Genomic DNA, 16794 nt, shown 5'->3' with positions numbered 1-16794 from the left:
CACGACCATTGGACGTCCATTCAGCACTAGTTCCAATGGACAGCGCAGCACTGGGGAGGGATATTTGCGCCGCATCTAAGGTGTTAGAGAACAAAAGCATAAATAAACAACAAAAGGCAGAACAAAATAGAAGGTAAATATAACAAATTACATTATTTTAAATGCACTATGTTAACAACTAATGGCACTAAACTTAACTTTATGTACACCAAACCAAATTTAACAAACATTTTCCATATCTCCTTGTCTGACCACATATCTCACAATATATATCCATATTAAATACTTACCTAATACATTTTTACTACCCCCTAACACCTCAAGCCAGTAGCTTAATTCACTTTCTTTTATCTACATGGTCAAACAAACATAATGCTAACACTCTTTAACCAAACTCCTTTACATTGTTTATAATAGAAATGTATCACAAAAATATCTCCAAATTGGTGTGTTTTGAATAAATCACACAGCTACAATAAACCTCCCCTTGATCCCACTTTACCCAATTAAGACACACATTAAATTCATATGATTTAACCATGTACCCCAAGTAGATACTTGCACAACCCAATTACTGATATATTAAATCTTTAAGTCTGCCACATAATATCAAGGACACACTCTCACATGTCAGACATTGCACTAATATATTTATCCTAGGCGTAGGCATACATAATGCTTGGAATGGACATTGGGCCTAATTACAATGTCAGTCGGAAAGCCTCTGACCGCTGGTTGGAGGCTTTCCGACCGACATTGTAGGTTTAAAGTCCGACTGCTGTTTTATGCTCAATCAATCAGTCATTTGTTAAGCGCACTACATACCCGCGAGGGTCTCAAGGCGCTGGGGGGTTGGGAGGGGGGGGCCGCTACTGATCGAACAGCCAGGTCTTTAGTGTTCTCCTGAAGGTCAGCAGGTCTTGGGTCTGTTGTATACTCAGTGGGAGGGTGTTCCATGTCTTGGCGGCGAGGTGGGAGAAGGATCTCCCGCTGGTGGTTGTTCTTCGGATGTGGGGGACGGTGGCGAGTGAGAGGTCGGCGGAGCGGAGCTGGTGGTTGGGGGTGTAGAAGGAGAGCCGTCTGTTGAGGTAGGCTGGGCCGGTCTTGTGGAGTGCCTTGTGTGCGTGGTTGAGGAGCTTGAAGGATATCCTCTTGTTGACGGGGAGCCATGCAGGTTTCTCAGGTGGGGGGTGATGTGGCCGTGTCGTGGTACATCGAGGATCAGTCGCGCCGAGGCGTTTTGGATGCGTTGTAGTCGATTGATGAGCTTGGTCGGGGTTCCCACATAGATGGCATTTCCGTAGTCGAGTCTGCTGTTGACGAGGGCCTGGGTGGCTGTCTTTCTTGTATCTGTTGGGATCCATCTGTAGATCTTTCAGTGCATGAGGAGGGTGTTGAAGCAGGAGGCGAAGACGGCGATGACTTGCTTGCTCATTGAGAGCGTTGAGTCAAGGATGATTCCCAGGTTGTGTACGTGATCGGTGGGGGTCGGGTCTGCCCCAGTGCCGTTGGCCCCCAGGAGTCGTCCCAGGCTTGTGGTAAAATCGATTACCTATGCATAATTTATAATCAATAATCAAAAAGAATAACTCAGAGAAATAAGAGGCAAAATCCGGGATATTGAGGTTTACTCAAAAGGGTTTTATTCCTGTAAAAGGAATTGGGTTATTGGCTCGAGCCAAGGTGGCATAACCATTCCGTCACCACACGGGTTCGGGAAGGGGCAGACAGACAACATATTATTTACAGAAGTACATATATATAGTCAATGCATTACATTAAGCGAACAGGCAGTAGGCGTAACAGCTGGAAAAAGGGAGATAAAACATGAATACGTCATAATAAAGGCGTTACAATAGGCGTGCATAAAGGCGTGTACTAGGGACGTCATTTATCATGAGGTCACGAAATGGGTGGATACATAGGAGAATCTTGCAATGTCAGCAGAAAATCATGACACAGATGCGCGCGCAGCAGATTGACGTGAATCTGACGTGTAACTGGAGGGTGAAGGGGGCTTGACACTTAGCACTACAAGTGTAGACATAAGTCTGGGATGTCAGATCAACCTGATCCCAATATCGTATCTAATATCGTGTGTTTTAAGAACTGTAGTGTCTGGAAGGAAGGTCTCTCGGGCAGAGACTACTCTATACTGTCTGCGTGTATATGCGTCTACGTATCGGCATGCGGGGTGAGGGGGCATGGGCCTACCATGGCAACGGAGTCTATGAGTTATTTGCACGGAGACAGAAAGACCGGGCCCAATGCTCCTGCAGCTGGGAGGATGTTTCACTTGAGCTACGAGACAGGAATGTATTTTCGAGGAGTGGAGCAGATAATTCGAAGGTTGAATACAGTCTTGGCAGGCAGAAGGCTGGACTGGAGCCGCGCAAGGAATAAGGCAGGGGTGACTGGTACAGAGGCAGCCTGGGTTGAGGCCCTTAGAGTCGGGAAGCAGGAAAAAGTTTAATGGCAGAATCAGGGCCTACTTTCGCCAGAGCTGAAAAACGTGTAAAGTGTACCACAAAAAGACGGTGGCACGGCATATATAGGAACTGGATATCCAATCCGTTCACGGCGGATCTGAAAGAGGACATGTTAAAGATGGACGCAAATGTATTTGCGTCTTCATAGCTGACACAGGAGGGAAATCACATGCACTGCAAGCTAGTACATGGAGACGGTGGGGTACTCGCTGGAGAACACTACTCGATTAAAAATTATATTTCCTCATTCCCTCCTTGTTCCCCACGGACCCTTCATGATACATCAATTCTCATCAATTGATCAATCTGTTCACTTAACATCATTTGCTCTTCTTGCTTTTCGTGTTTTGAATGGGAACTTGGACGTGGAATACATGAAGTGGCACACAGGCCGCATATCGCCGGTCCACATTGGAGACACAGGCAACAACTGAGTACTATGAGTAGGCCAATACCTAGGAGGGATAGGATCTTCCACCCCCAGGCTGATAGCGTTGTCCAGAACCAACCGGACCAAGTCCAGGTGCCTGGAGTCTGATGTATCAAACTTGCAATTTTATGGAGACGTGTAATAGCTTTGTACACGGTTGGCGCATTATTTGGGATGAAAACACAGCAACTTGACCCGATGACCTTACAAGCTCCACCCCTATCTGCCAAGATGACGTCAATAACGAGACGATTTTGGAGAACAACAACCCGCATAGCGGACTGCTCCTCCGTTAAGTTACCTAGGGCTGAAGTGCTCTCAAGCACCACTGCTTCGAGGGTTCTGGTTAATCTACGGATTAGCTTACTATTAGAAACAGTACCTAGGTAGGGGAAAAACCCTTTGTTGAAATCTGTGTATTGTTCCCATGTGGTTTCAGTATAATCGACAAGTGGGAGATCTCTTCGGAGTCTATGCTTGACCAGATTAGTGTTTCTATGATAGTCAGGAGGGGCTAGGAAAACAGGTGGCAGAAGGAATGCAATGTAACAGGTACCATCCCAATCTAGAGGTAAACGGACATATGCAGTATGGCCGCAAACAAAATAGGAATGACGTAAAGCCCTAAACGTGGATCTACCATGATCACTGAAATCGACCACAGTAGTACATTTACTATGACCTAAGTGTATGGAACCATTCTTGCGAACACATAGTTCACCAGTAACTGGCAATACTGCCATAGCAGGTAGAACAGGAGCAGCTTCAGATTCGACAGATAAAATCATGAATGTGACTGTGTAATTATCTAATCCATATACTTCATTTTCTAGATCAGTTCCAGTACCAACGGGGAGTCCCTCCTTGTCAGGGTAACATACTTTAAGCAAGGCTAAGTTCAGGTTTCCCCAAACCCAGTTACCTTCGTAAATAGCAGCATCAGAAACTAGGGCATTGAGCATTTTAAACCATGCACCACATGTGCCATTGTGAGTGAACGGGTACGGAAAAAGGGGAAGAACTCCCTTGTTTTCTTGGTAGGGAGGGAGTCGACCACATATCCAACAGTTTGTAGCATTGGTAATCTGATGGGAGTGATGTAACATACTAATGAAAGTGTTGTTGCGTAGCGCAAGTCTATAGGATAACTCGTGTGGGGGTAATTCACTAAAAGAATGTTCGTCGGTAACATTATAAGCAGATTGTGCACGCTTGAATATAGGATAATATATGTGTAACAAAACACTAGCAGTAATAACCAGCAAACTTAAGAAAAACATGATAAGTAGTGTCACTATACAGCGACTGCGAAGTGATTTACAATATGCATTCTTTTTATGTTGTCTTTGTCTATCTCTCTCTCTATCTCGATCTAGGGGATACATGTCAGAAACTAATTTAACCGATTCACCTAGGGGAGGACTTAAACAATTAAACTGTCTGACTTGCTAGATCGTAACTTAGTTCTGTATTCTTCAGAAACAGATTTCTCAACCAAAGGGAGTTTTGAGTCCGAGTCAGTTTGTGTAGGAGGGCAGGGCTTAGAGACCAAGTCCGAAGGAAGTCCGTGGAATTTTTTAACGTGGCTGGAATGCAGCCATCCCTTCCTGCCCTCAATCTTTACAGCTGTCCTCGTCGTAAGCAGAACCAATTTCGGGGCTTGCCAGCGGGGCTCCAATGGACTTCTCCGATCAAAGTTGCGGGTGAACACGTAGTCACCCGGGACCACCTCATGGGGCTTCACCTCCGTGTTGTCAGGAAAGGCTGCAGCTACCTGTGAACGACAAGATTGTAGTGCAGACATCAAGGAGGCAAGGTAATCTGTCAGCATGAGACAATCAACATCAGTTATTTTTCGTGGTATAGGCGTCCCCCACATATTCGGTGGTCTACCAAAAACCACTTCGTACGGGGATAGCCCAGATCGGGAATGGACCACCATCCTCATATAGAAGAGGGCGACCGGCAAGGCAACTATCCAGTCCACACCCTTCTCTCTACAGATCTTGGAAAGTCGGATCTTTAATGTCTGATTATGGCGCTCCACGAGACCTGCTGCCTCGGGATGCCGGACACAATGGAACTTCCACTGATAACCTAACAGAAGTGTAATGTGTTTCACAAGTTCGGATGAGAATGGCTGGCCATTATCTGAGTACACGATACGGGGCAAACCATACCGTGGGAAGTATTCACGAACCAGCTGCTTGGCAGTGGTCGGAGCAGTGTAATCAGGAACTGGGTATGCTTCTATCCATCGGGAAAGAGCACATACGACTACGAGGACATACTTGAATCCTCGGCAGCGTTCCATCTGGATATAATCCATCTGGAGTATTTCAAAAGGGTGATCGGGAGGCTGGAATCCACCTTGTTCTACGGGAATGCTTTTACCTGGATTGAACTGACCACAAATCATGCAAGTACGTACTTTCTGCTTGGCTGCTGCCCGTAAGTTTTTATTCGACCATATGTGTTGAATACTGTCTAGCATTGCCCTCTCTCCTAGGTGTGCGGGACTATGTATCGTGTTAATGATGACTTGTACCATAGAGTCGGGGAGAAACCATGTAGATTTTCCCTTCGTCATCCAACCCTGGTCTGTTTGGATCCCTCCTAGTTTAGTCCATTCCTTAATTTCATCTGGTGTTGCATGTGATTGTATGTCGATTACATCATGTGCGGGATCCCTGACTGTCATGCAGTGCGATGGTAACACTAATTGTGTCTGATCAATTACATGAGTCCGATTCTGAGCAGTTTGCTTTGCTGTTCGGTCTGCCAGGTCGTTACCCTGGGAGATGATATCAGTAACCTTTGTATGTGCCTTACATTTCATGATGGAGATTGCAGTGGGTAGATGTATTGCATCTAACAGGGCTTGAATAAGGGAACCATGTTGGATGTTGGCCCCATGAGAAGTTAAGTAACCTCTCTCCCGCCAGAGGACTCCAAAGTCGTGAACGACTCCGAATGCATAACGTGAATCAGTATATATGTTGACTTTCTTATTTCGGGCTTGAATACATGCTTGTGTCAGAGCAATAAGCTCTGCGGCTTGGGCTGACAAAGTGTCAATACAATTGGTTTCAATAACTTCAGTGTCTGTCGTGACAGCGTAAGCTGCCACTAATTCACCTGTCGTTGTTCTCATACATGAACCATCCACATAAAGTGTCAGATCTGGATCCGGTAACGGAACATCTGTCAAGTCTTGTCTGGGTTTTGTTGTGATAGTAATAACTTCAATACAATCATGTGCCAATGGATCTACTCCATTTACTGGCAATAACGTGGCAGGGTTTAATGTGCTGCAGCGTCTGATTTCGATGTGTGGTTGAAACAATGTCAGTTCGTAACCTGTCAATCTTGCTATGGTCAGATGTTGGGTCTGAGTTCGATTTAAAAGGACTTCTACAGAATGCGGAACCTGTACTGTTAATGGATGTCCTAACACAATAGCATCACTCTGTCTAATTGCTAAAGCTGTTGCTGCAACTGATTTCAAACACGCCGGAAGGGCCTGGGCTACTGGGTCTAATGTGCTAGAAAAGTAAGCACAAGGCTTGTGTGAACCTGCTTGTTCCTGAGTGAGGACTGACAAGGCAGTACCCTCACGTTCTGTGACAAAAAGTGTAAAAGGCTTACTGTAACATGGTGTTGCTAAAACAGGTGCTTGACATAAGGCTTTCTTCAAGTCTTCAAAAGCTTGTGTATGTTCCTGAGTCCAAGGGAGGACAGTCGAAGTCGCTGCCTCCTGTGTCGTTAACTGAATGAGTGGTTTCGCTAGAAATGCATATTGGGGAATCCATTGTCTGCAGTATGAAGTTAGGCCTATGAAAGCCCGCACTTCCTTTTGTGTTCTGGGTGGTGACATGTTTGCAATTAACTGAATGCGATCAGGTGTGAGCTGTCTCCCCACTTTGGACAGCAAGTGACCCAGGTACACAACTTGCTGAACACAGAATTGTAGCTTCGAAGGAGACACCTTGTGTCCCTTGTCGGCCAGAAAGTTCAAAACAGTCAGTGAAGCATTTTCACATTCGGGTTCGCTTCGAGCGGTGATCAGCAGATCATCAACATATTGAAGCAGGGCAGTGTGGACTGGCATGTGGATACAGTCGAGTTGCTTTTTCAATGCTTGACTATAGATGCTGGGGCTTTCTGTGAATCCTTGAGGTGCACGGGCAAATTTGAAAGATCGTCCATTTAAACTGAATCCGAACAAATATTGGCTCTCTGGATCAATAGGGACACTGAAGAAGGCGTTCTTGAGGTCTATTACAGTAAAGAACGTCGCTTCTGAATCAATAGCAATCAGTAATGAAGAGATATCTGGGACCACAGGGTACTGCGGCACAATACATTTATTCAATTCGCGCAGATCAATAATTAATCGATAAACAGGTGGAGCATTTGGGTCAGTACGTTTAAGAACAGGAATGATAGGAGAATTACACACATTGGAGTCAGTCTCCACAACCACTCCTTGTGCAATGAGCTCGTCAATTATTCTCAGTAAAGCCACTACAGCATCTGGGGGTAACTTGTATTGTCGGATTCGTGGTAATACCACTCCTGCCTTGAGTGTGACTCGATACGGAGTAATATGCATGCAACCTACATCAGTGGGGCCCTGTGCCCACAAGTGTGCAGGGACGTTCTGTAGCCGGGGATCCATATCTCTTAATACATAATGGCCTTTGAAATCTCGCAAAAACAATCGTACTCCCTCCGGAGAACAGCATATAATAGCTCCTAGAGCCTTCAGTGTTCTTATACCTAACAGGTTTTCTGGACATGATTTCGTGAGCAATAAATCTGTAGTCCGTGTCAGAGGACCTACTGCAAGAGGGAGGGGTTGTGATACTTCATTAATAATGGGTTTTCCTGAAAACCCAAGGGACACGTTCTGTGAGCCTGAGAGGGGTGCCCCTGGTACTTCATTATGGCTTATCGTGGTTCTGCTTGCCCCTGTGTCAATGAGAAACTTTCTGTCTTTCCCCAATACTTGACTATGTACATAAGGACCATTTTGATCTACAGGAACTTCAATAAGAGGCAAGCGGAATTCCCTCTCTAGGCTGTTTCATGTGTATCGCTGATAATCAGGATAATCGTTCTGCGCATACTGGTACATCTGCTGTGTTGTGTTCTGTGTTGCGGTAACGGGCTGTTGTTGGGGTATCGCTACGGTCTGTGTAGATGCTGGTATGGGTGCAATATGTTGTATATTCTGAGGTACTTGTTGTGAGGTCTGATCTTGTCTAGGAGGACGCGGTCTCTCTTTAGTTTTACCTGTGGCGATGTTGTGTTTCAGAACTGCACAATCGTTTATATAATGACCTGGCTGTTTGCAATAATTACATACACCCTTGACAGGAACTGTTGAATTACTGGGATGGGTTGCACCCTTTTTCTGACCGTCGGCAGGAACCGACTGAGCAACTAACATTTTCATTTTTGTATCCTTCATACGTCTTTGTTCATGTTCTTGTTCTTCTCTAAGTCTATTCTGGTGGTACTGTAACATTTGTAACATTTGTGAAGGAGTATTAGCTTGCCAAGTACTTTCTACTTTCAGTACTCTATTCTTGACCTGGGGCAAAGAATTCTCGACTAATTTCGTTACAAAAAGATGTGGATATGACTCGCTACTTGCTTTCAGACCGCTATTTATACCAAAACATTTCTCAAATCGTGTATAGAAATCACTAGTGTCTTCATCAGGTTTCTGTTTGCATGCTGAAATAGCACCCCAATCTTCCTTTTTCGTACTCAATAAACGTGGCAACACTTGTACTAATAAACCTGGCAACGTTTTAACTTTGTCTCCAAGCCCTAGGCCTGGCACTCGGGTATCTTCTTCATTTTGTAATGCAGCCCAATCAATCTTTGCGTCTCCCACCTCCCACTCTTTTTCCTTGAGTTTCTCGTATATGCCTGGAGGTAGTAGTACTTTCAGTATTTTCATAAGGTCTGGATAAGTGTAATCACCCATTAATAACATATCCTTTATTTCGCGGTGAAAACCTGCAGGGTCTTTATCATGACTGGGTACTAGTTTCTTCATTTCCAACAATTCAATTTTAGTTACAGGTGTATACACGAATACACGTCTAAGCGTGTGGTCTGCGTTCTGTACGGGGTGCACTTCTCGCAACGGATTCTGTCTATCCATATAATACATGGTTTTTCGTTCCATAACGGGTGCAGAATAGATCTGTGGACATAAGAATATACTATACTTGTGGCGGTGTTCTAGAATTACTTTAATTAGATCAGTACTTCGACCTTTCCATCTGTTCGTGACTAGTTCTATTAGTATGTCAGGCAGAGGACCTGGATCAGAACGTTGGCTTTTATACAATAAGAGCAGATGTTGTATCATGTACATACCAGCTAAACGCTGATCACTCGGTGTCAAGTTCAAGAACGTATGTGCTAACGCATCATCACCATATTTCTCAGAGCTGTCAGCCCATTGCACGGCTGACCTGGCTAATTCTTGTTCATCCATAGAATCGAGTACATGGTACCCCATTCGCTCTTGAAGTATTCTGTCAGTGGCTTGGAACAAGTGTTCGGGTGTTCTAGGATTACACATGGCTTCCTGATATATCCTTTTACTTTCTGGGCGCACTGGGCGCATCGAATTATTAAACGGTCTTCCTTTACCTACGTAAGCTATCATTTCCCTGACCGGCAACTGTGAGTGTTCCGGTGTCTCGGCTTCCTCCTCTGGCTCCTCCTCTGAGGATTCATGTTTGTCGGAATCTACTTCCGGTACGGGCTGTCTTCTCTCGTGCATCTTATTAATTGCAGTTCTGATTCTTCGGTACATATTATCTATACAGGCCTCTTTGTCATGCTGTCCATCTGTTATATTCTGACCCCATCTGTGGAGTGCTTTTACGTCTTCCGGGTTCATACCCGGCCTATCCACTTCTCTAATAAAGCAGTTTATAAGAAACCGCAATATCTTGGCTTTAGTATCCACTTTCTGGTAGGTCATGGCCTCCTTAATACTGTCAGGTCCTACTCCTGTCTGAACAAACTGATATATTCTATCTAGGTGTTCTGTCATTCCAGGTAATGTCATTAGGAAGTTCGTGACTCGCCGTAAACGTATTGATGCGAGTAACATTCTCTCGTCATTCTTTCTACCGGGTACAGGATCATATCTGCAGTCTGCAAGGCGATCTCCAAGAATTGTAATATCTGTTCTAGGTGTACGCTGTTGCGCTATTTCTCTGAAACTCATACGATGGGCAGCTGGCGGGGTCTGGAAACCTATCGCTCCTGAGGCGCCGGCTCCGAAGGGGTTAGTCGGGTTCGTATCAAGGGAAGTAGGTACAGTAAGAGGTGGAAGGAGTGCTGGAAGACCAGGAGGAATCGGGGGAGTAGCTTGTCGGGGAGGAAGAGCATAATTGTCCTGGCCATCAGGTGCAGGCACTTGTGGCAATGCAGCATTAACGTATGCGGGAGCTACATCGTCTAAATAGGAGGAGAGGAAAATGTCCTTTGCTGTCTTCTGGTGCGTTTTAGTCGGAAGCAATGGGGGTGGTAGGTCCTTCGGTACTTCCGGAGAGGCCTTTGGCAAGCCCTTTGACAGGATGGGGAACATGCCATTCATCAGTGTATTTCGCTGTCTGTCTACTTGTTCTAATTTTACTCTGATACCTTCCTCAACTAATGCATTTTCTTGGGTCTTGTCAGACTCTTCCTTACTCTTTTCTTCTAATCTGTGTGCTTTTTCGGTACGCCTATGCGATTCTTTACGCCATAACTCGATGGCATCCTTCTGTGACTGTCTGGCTTTCTTTTTCCACAATGCTTCTTCTACTCTCATGATGCAATCTGCATCCCATGTCCCAGCAGCGGGCCATCTCTGATTCTCTGACAGTTCTTTAGTGTAATCCACCCATAGATCAAGGAACAAAACGGCATCTAGGCCGTGCTTATGGTACATAAAGTACCCTGGAGTGTCCCTAGGTGGAACGGGAACAGCTTCTTCTAGAACCCCTTTACGGGTTTTTATTTGTCTTAGTTTGGAAAACAACGGCATTCTGAAACCTGGCTACTTGATTCTTACTTAGATATGAACACACTACACATAAAACACGTATAAGCACAATAATAAAGTTCGGACATTCACTCATACCACGACATTTGTATGACACCTTAATACATGTATTAATTACATTGAAAACCTACCAACCACGTGGAACAGGATGTACCGCTAAACAGTACAGATACACCTTTTACAGATGCAAACTAGATATACTGCTAAACAGTATAGATACACTGCTAAACAGTGCAGACCAGGCTCGTGTACCCGAACCTGTCTTGACCGGCACAAACTAATGCGCACGTCAGGATGCGTTCCTAGCAACGGTACTCACCAGGAAGCACGGAAACAGAAGGCCTCGGAAACCCTGGACTGGACTGGGCTTGGACTGGATTCGGACTCGACTCGCGACGTAGATACTTCGGAACTTCGGAATCTGGTGGGCCTCCGTATACCTCGGATCTTGCTCTCTCAGCTAGGCTCAGGTCGGGATCCTCCGCACTCCTCACCGCCTCGTCTGGGTGTCGATCGCAGCCCCAGTCACCTCCGTTGGCCTGAGGGAGATACAGGAAATCCTGCGGGTACGCGTAGTTGTCCGTCCGGCTGTGGCAGGGGGCTAGGCCTGCAACGCACCTCCGGCGCGTGGGGTGGGGGAGGGGTCCCTATTCGGGCGCCAGAACTGTGGTAAAATCGATTACCTATGCATAATTTATAATCAATAATCAAAAAGAATAACTCAGAGAAATAAGAGGCAAAATCCGGGATATTGAGGTTTACTCAAAAGGGTTTTATTCCTGTAAAAGGAATTGGGTTATTGGCTCGAGCCAAGGTGGCATAACCATTCCGTCACCACACGGGTTCGGGAAGGGGCAGACAGACAACATATTATTTACAGAAGTACATATATATAGTCAATGCATTACATTAAGCGAACAGGCAGTAGGCGTAACAGCTGGAAAAAGGGAGATAAAACATGAATACGTCATAATAAAGGCGTTACAATAGGCGTGCATAAAGGCGTGTACTAGGGACGTCATTTATCATGAGGTCACGAAATGGGTGGATACATAGGAGAATCTTGCAATGTCAGCAGAAAATCATGACACAGATGCGCGCGCAGCAGATTGACGTGAATCTGACGTGTAACTGGAGGGTGAAGGGGGCTTGACACTTAGCACTACAAGTGTAGACATAAGTCTGGGATGTCAGATCAACCTGATCCCAATATCGTATCTAATATCGTGTGTTTTAAGAACTGTAGTGTCTGGAAGGAAGGTCTCTCGGGCAGAGACTACTCTATACTGTCTGCGTGTATATGCGTCTACGTATCGGCATGCGGGGTGAGGGGGCATGGGCCTACCATGGCAACGGAGTCTATGAGTTATTTGCACGGAGACAGAAAGACCGGGCCCAATGCTCCTGCAGCTGGGAGGATGTTTCACTTGAGCTACGAGACAGGAATGTATTTTCGAGGAGTGGAGCAGATAATTCGAAGGTTGAATACAGTCTTGGCAGGCAGAAGGCTGGACTGGAGCCGCGCAAGGAATAAGGCAGGGGTGACTGGTACAGAGGCAGCCTGGGTTGAGGCCCTTAGAGTCGGGAAGCAGGAAAAAGTTTAATGGCAGAATCAGGGCCTACTTTCGCCAGAGCTGAAAAACGTGTAAAGTGTACCACAAAAAGACGGTGGCACGGCATATATAGGAACTGGATATCCAATCCGTTCACGGCGGATCTGAAAGAGGACATGTTAAAGATGGACGCAAATGTATTTGCGTCTTCATAGCTGACACAGGAGGGAAATCACATGCACTGCAAGCTAGTACATGGAGACGGTGGGGTACTCGCTGGGGAACACTACTCGATTAAAAATTATATTTCCTCAGGCTGATGGGTTGGAGTTGAGGATGAGGACCTCCGTCTTGTCCTAGTTCAGCTTCAGACGGCTAATCTTCATCCAGTCGGCGACAGCCTTCATTCCTTCATGGAGGTTGGCTTTGGCGGTGATGGGGACCTTGGTGAGGGAGAGGATCAGTTGAGTGTCGTCGGCGTAGGAGATTATGTTGAGGTCGTGCTGTCGGGCGATGTGTGCGAGAGGGGCCATGTAAATATTGAACAGTGTCGGGCTGAGGGAGGATCCTGGGGGTACGCCGCAGATGATCTAGGAGGCTTCGAAACAGATCTGGGGGAGGCGGATGCTCTGGGTTCTGCCAGAGAGGAAGGAGGTGGTCCATTCCAGAGCCTAGTCTGGGATCCGGGCGGCATGGAGGCGTTCGCGTAGTGTGCGGTGGGAGATGGTGTCGAAGGCGGAGGAGAGGTCTAGGAGGATGAGTGCTGCAGTCTCCACGTTGTCTAGCAGGGTCCTGTTGTCGTCGGTGGCGGCGATGAGGGCGGTCTCGGTGCTGTGGTTGCTGCGGAACCCTGACTGGGAAGGGGCCAGGATTCTGTTCTCTTCGAGGTATCGGGTTAGCTGTCTGTTAACGATTTTCTCGATGACCTTGGCGGGGAAGGGGAGCAGAGAGATGGGTCGGAAGTTCTTGAGGTCTCTTGGGTCTGCCTTGGGTTTATTGAGTAGGGCGTTGATCTCGGCGTGTTTCCAGCTCTCTGGGAAGGTCACGGTCTCAAGGGAGAGATTGATAACGTTGCGTAGGTGGGGTGCGATGGAGCTGCTTGCTTTGTTGAAGACCTGGTGCGGGAATGGGTCTGACGGAGAGCCGGAGTGGATTGTGCTCATGGTCTTGATGGTGTCATCGACGCTCACGCTGGTTCAGGCTAGCAAGGGGATGTGGTCGATGGTGTGCAGAGGGTCTGTTGTTTTGCTGTCTGTTGGGGCTGTCTAGGTGTTGAAGCTGTCGTGGATGTCTGCTATCTTGTGGTGGAAGAAGGTAGAGAGGGAGTCACACAGGGTTTGCGACGGCGGGATGTCGTTGGTGTTGGAGCTGGTGTTGGAGAGTTCCTTCACGATGTCGAAGAGCTCCTTGCTGTCGTGGGCGTTGTTATCGAGGCGGTCTTTGAAGGAGGTCTTCTTGGCAGCCCTGATTAGGTGGTGGTGGTTGCGGACGGCGTCCTTTTGTGCTGCATGGCTGTCCGGAGTTTGTTCACTGTGCCATTTCTTCTCTAATTTCCAGCAGGCTTGCTTGGAATCTAGGAGTTCTGGGGTGAACCAGCTGGCCCTCTTCCTGGTGTCTCTGTGGGGGGGGTTTCTTCAGCGGGCGAGGGTGTTGACGCAGTCCTCGATCCAGCGTCTGAGGTTGTGGGCAGCGACGTCGGTGTTGGAGGGTTCGGTGGGTGGGCTGAGACCGATGTTTGCATGTAGTTGGTCTTCGTGATTTTGCTCCAGCGGTGGTGGGGGAACTGTTGGGTGCGGTGATGTGTGGTGGGTTTCTGGAAGGTGAAGTGGATGCAGCGGTGCTCGGTCCAGAGGAGTTCGCTGGTGTAGCTGACGCAGACGTGCAGGCTTGAGGAAAAAACGGGGTTGAGCGTGTGGACGGCGGAGTGGGTGGGCGTTGTGATGAGTTGCCTCAGTCCGAGGTTGACGAGGTTGTCAATTAGGGTGGTGGAGATGCTGTCGTTGTTGTTCTCAAGGTGAAAGTTCAGGTCTCCGAGGAGGATGTAGTCGGTGGAGGTCAGGGCGTGCGTGCTGATGAAGTCAGCGATGGAGTTGCTGAACTGGGGTCGGTGTCCGCGGGGTAGGTAGACGAGGGTGCCTCTGAGGGTGGAGTTGGGGTCAGTATGGATCTGGAAATGCATGTGTTCTGTGGTGCTGAGCGCCTCAGCAGTGCTAGTCGAGACCCTGATGCTGTTCTTGTGGACAATGGCGATTCCTCCTCCGACTCTGTTGGTGCGGTCTCTGCAGGTGATTTTGTAGCCGTCTGGGATGGGTATGGCGATGTCGGGTGCAGAGGAATTGTTCAACCAGGTCTCTGTCAGGAAGACGGCGTCCCGGGAGGTTGTGTTGAGCAAGTCCCAGAGCTCGACGGCGTGTTTGCTTGCGGAGCGGGTGTTCAGTAGTATGCATCGGAGGTGGTTGAGGTCTTTGTTGGCGGGTGGTTCGTCAGCTCTGTGGCTGGTGTCGCTGCAGTTCCGGCAGGTGAAAGGACCGTGTGTGCATTTCGGGGCGGCCTTGAATAAATTGTGGGTCTGTCCGGGGTTGAGAGTGTGCAAAGTGCTGGTGTGGTAGTGGTGGCGGTCGTCGTGGCGGGTGTGTGGGCCAAGGGTTCTGGCGCTGGGCGCGGTCCAGGCGTGAAAGGGTGCAGATGGGCTTGCCGCGCGCCAGCTGTGTGGCCGGCATGTATGGGGAGGTGGGAGTGAGAAGCAGATGGGAGGCGGGTGGAGGAGGCAGCGAATGGGCAGTCAGGGGGGCGGAGCTGCAGGGGACGCAGCGGTGTAGGCGGTCAGGAGCGACAAAGGAAACAAAAGGCAAAAGGGCACAACAATTGAGGGGGAAACGAGTGGCACAGAGGGCAGAAAGGTCACAAGAGGGCAAAAAGGGCACAAGAATACAGGGGGAAAAGAGTGGCACAAAGGTCACAAAAAACGGGAGGAAACAAGTGGCACAGAGGCAGAAAGGTCCCAGGAAAGGGCAGAAAGGTCACAAAAAAAATGAGGGTAAACGAGTGGCACAGAGGGCACAAATGTAACAAGAAAAGGCAGAAAGGTCACAGAAATGCAGGGGCAGCTAAGCAACAGAAGGCAAAAACGGGCAGAGAGACACGGGCCGCGAGGGGAGCAGAAGGAAAAACTGAGCAGAGAGACATGGAGGCAGGAAGGGGAGCAGAAGGGAAACTGGGTGGAGAGACACGGGGGCAGCGAGGGGAACAGAGTGAGAGAACGGGCATAGACCACGTACAGGCAGCGGGGGAGACAGACAACAGCAGTCACAGACACAACAATGAAAATGCAGTCACTACAACGGGTGCAATGAAAGAAAATACTGGCAATACAATGGAGGATGAGCAAACCTACGGCCTACCACTGGCCACCAGGAATGAAGCGCAGGTGGTAGCCTGCAGGTGGAGGAGGGCCTTGAACTTCCTCAGCAGCGGCAGCTGGGGCAGGGACACACAGGCGGTGCTGTGCGGAGGGGGAGCGACCTACCTGGAAGGGTCAGAGTTTAAACCAGCTGGGGAATCCAATGCGGTTCCAATGGGCTCAAGGAGCCTGACGGCCAGTGGAAAAAGGCCTCATAATCCCTTAAGGACTGCGTTTACGCGGTCAGGATTTTGATGTTGGTTTCCGACAGCCAATCCATGTCGGACTTTCTGACATGGATTGGCTTTCAGAAACTGACTTTGGGGGACCCTGGCAGGGCCCCCTTCCTCCTTGGCCCTCCACATTTGGCCCTGGGGGGCGCCTATGTTGCTTCCCTAAACATCCCACACGTTACAGGGATGTTTGAAAACATCCCTTTTTTATGGGAGCTTATGCTGTTTTTTTTTTTTTTGCCCACTGCACAAGCTCATATAGAAAAATTTATGTTTCAGACCGCACTGTGTGCAGTCGCATTTAAATCATACGGTCGGAACCCCCGGCCTGAGGTCAGTCGTTTCCCACTCCACAATAGTGTGAGGTGGACGTGAGTTCACCCAACATCATAATCAGCCCCTATATGTGAACCCCAATATCATGTAACAATGCTGTCTATTCCAGATATAGATTCTTAAAAACGTCCAGTGCCTTCTCTGTCACTAGTGGTTGCGGCATGGGATGAAACAAAGGACTTTGTACCGGGTGAACAGGAGTGAGTGTGGGGCTGGTTGTAGTGGTGGTGGAGGCACAGCAAGAGAGGAAGTCCCAACACATTCAGG

This window comes from Lissotriton vulgaris, chromosome 1_1, assembly GCF_964263255.1.
Source record: "Lissotriton vulgaris chromosome 1_1, aLisVul1.2, whole genome shotgun sequence".
Lineage (NCBI taxonomy): Eukaryota > Metazoa > Chordata > Amphibia > Caudata > Salamandridae > Lissotriton > Lissotriton vulgaris.
Note: the sequence above shows the minus strand (reverse complement) of the source record.